Consider the following 3,141-nt stretch of genomic DNA (forward strand, 5'->3'; position numbering starts at 1 on the left):
CCACGACAGGGACGAGACGCCGGGAGCCAAGTCAGACCTACCACAACGCCAACGACCGCTGGGAACTCGATGCCTACACTAACCGACCCACGAGCATAAGCTCAGGGAGATCAATGGACCAGCTGAGTCCACGATAGCGACGAGACGCCGGGAGGTAAGTCAGGCCCACGACAACGCCAACGACCGCTGGGAACTTGATGCCTACACTGACCGACCCCCAAATATATAATGAGCTTCCGGGGGTCCGACAATCGATAGACCGTTTAAGAAGGGGGGCGATAACGCGGAAAAAGAAGGATCAAGAAAATCACGGGACTTACTACTTGATGACTTGAGTTCGAACGAGTCTCAGTACGCCTTCTCTCAGTAATGGACGTTGGACTCGTCGGTGAGTGAGTCGGGGCGACTGATGGTCCGTCGGATCTGCTGCACTGACTCTAAACGTGACTCTAAACGTGAGTTTCTCGAAACGAATGAGGTTTAGATTATAACCGAGCAGACTTAAACTGAGAAAATTTCTCTGAGGCCGGGTCCTGCGACGTCGCGATTTAAATAGGAAGGTTCGAAGGATGGAAGGAGTGGATTTGGGTGGGATGTGTCTGGTTTTCGTTTAAGGGATTTTTGGTTGGCGGGATGTTTCTAATTATTATTTAAGGGAATTCTTATTGGGCGAGATGTTTCTTGCCCAAGGGGTAAATTTTGGGTTTACGCCTATCCTAGAAAGCTAGAGACGGTTATCGATTTTGCGGTTTTCTATTGGTGAGCCCCCTCTTAAAGCCCCATGTCTTATTGGGGGTGTAACCCATCGGTTCTTTCCAGTGACGCATTCGTTTTTCGGCTATCGCCGATTTCTCTTTTATTGGGGTTCCTTACTTATCTCGCGACCCTGTTTTTATATCGACAGACGATGCATACTTCTCAATCTTAATGGTAGGTACAAGGCAAACAGAACTTCCGCCACGTGTATTTACAATCACGTCCTAGGCCTTGTCTCTGTTTGTCGGAAACATCGCACGAGCAATTTTAGAAAGCTCGCTCGATGCAATAAAGATCTTCATCAACTCTGTCTGGGATTCAGGCCCTTTTGGCGCGTCTTGTCGCCGGGTTTATAGTTATGGGCTAGACAAGGTTGATAGAAAAATCTCATTACGAATGCCCCGTCTGTCAATATTTTACTCCGGAGGGTCGCTTCGTCGTCTAGGCAAATAGCTATTATTGTTGTATAAAAAAAAAGGAATGCAAGATCTAACCTCGCCCCGATCGATAACCGTCCGTACTCGGCTTGTTTATCCTAATATTAGGGCTATCTTAGGTGTATAAGAATTCCCGCGAAAAAGGGATATCGTGGAGTCCGCTGGACGTAACACATCTATTGTAAGCTAAATATTGAAAAAAATACCAAGTTTTCCTTGAATATCTCAAAAAGTATAAGGCAAATAAAAATGTTTCAGACAAAAGTTGTTCATATTAATTAGTAGAAAAAGATGATACCATAAAAAGGGGGTTTCTATTTAAATAATTTGACTTGGATCCTATTATGCTTAACACAGGTCCCGGACTCAAAATCTAATAAAATTGTCTATTGGTCCTCCTTGAACTCTTTAACTTTTATCTGAAACATTTTTCCAATACTTTCTGAGATAATTATAGCGGAGATGATTGGCACACGAAATAAAAATCATCCTGTTTATTTCATACATAATTACATATTAAAACATAAGAGTACGGGGTTAAGTATGACGTGTTCCGATATTTACTGTCTATACTGAAAATCTATGGTTAATGTTATAAATACACTTTAGATTTTCAGTACTGGATATTAAAATATTGGAACGCAGTTTATACCAAGTTTAAATTTTTCTTACTTATGTATCTAATAAATGAAGTTGTCGCTCAGAAGAGTTTGATAGAAATCAAACTGCTTGGTGCTGCTCTGCGTGAACTTCCACTGATGGAAAGCAACGTAACACTGCAACATAATACAAAAACAGTAATTATTATTTACATCTAATTATATATTTTAAACATAAAAGTAGGTTAAGTATGAATCTGTATTGTGATATTCACTATCTATGTATACTGAAAATCTGTAGTTGATGTTACACGTATACTTTGGATTTTTAGTATTGACGATTAATATTAGAAAGTATGGTTTATATCAAATTTAACTTTTTTTTACTTACATATCTAATAAATAAATCTTTTGCTCTTCTATCAAACTACTTGGTGCTGCTCTGGACTGCATGAACATCCACTGATGGAAAGCAATACTGTAACATATAGCATAAGAACAATAATTATTATAAAATCATGTAAATGGTTAAATAATTATGGTTAAATCATTTAATTAATGATTAAACTGCTTTTTAGGAGATTTGGGATCGACAGATTTCTATCACGTATCTCCAACTAAGGACTCCAGTTGGATTAAACTGTTAAAATTTTTTAGGTTAAGTTAGCATCAAGATTTAAGTATGAAGCCGTTAATAAATAATTTCATTAGAGACTCGTTTAATAAGGTTATAAAAGCAAATATATGTATTTTAAGATGGTTATTGAAATGATTGTTATGATATTAACGTGGTTTTTGCAGACTATTATGCCACGTAATCTCTATTTTTGGATTTAAAGACAAACGCCAAATATATATGTACATAATGTACATATTAGTAATAATTATACAAAAATACTTTTAAAAATATTTGTGTGAACAATATTTATTAAATAAAGAAAAATTAAAAACAATGGAATAAATTATTGGATCCGCCAGTGCGTAGATAAAAATAATAATCGAGATTAAGCAGATTAAGCAAAGAAAAATTACCTGAAATTAAAACGATTGTTTCTGTGCGGTGTCGTACACGTGATTGCGTGGTCCCACGGAGTCATGCAAGAGACAGCGAGAGAAGACCGGGAATGGTGGGGGTCGGTGCTGCGACCAAGCGCATAGCCACACACACTAGCGTTCTTTCCTCCACTTACGCACTCAGAAATGTTCTCTTTATCCGTGTGACAAACTCGTAATTTGAAAAGTTTAATATTGATTATATAAGAAATATAAATTTTATCCATTTATTTTATTATCAATTTACTTACTGGCTCTTAATTAAAAATTAATTGTATATATAATTACCTTTTATT

At 37.2% G+C, this 3,141-nt stretch overlaps 1 long non-coding RNA gene across 1 annotated transcript; it reads right to left on the reverse strand.

Moving 5' to 3' along the window:
- Positions 1-1,887: 1,887 nt before the first annotated feature.
- LOC112461677 lies at positions 1,888-2,885 on the reverse strand. Its single transcript, XR_003041576.1, has 3 exons — positions 2,825-2,885; positions 2,184-2,270; positions 1,888-1,969 (listed from the first exon to the last, which is right to left on the reverse strand). It is a non-coding gene; the product is annotated as an uncharacterized LOC112461677 (long non-coding RNA).
- Positions 2,886-3,141: the final 256 nt, after the last annotated feature.

This window comes from Temnothorax curvispinosus, unplaced genomic scaffold (genome assembly GCF_003070985.1).
Source record: "Temnothorax curvispinosus isolate PA1 unplaced genomic scaffold, ASM307098v1 QBEX01011597.1, whole genome shotgun sequence".
Classification (NCBI taxonomy): Eukaryota; Metazoa; Arthropoda; class Insecta; order Hymenoptera; family Formicidae; genus Temnothorax; species Temnothorax curvispinosus.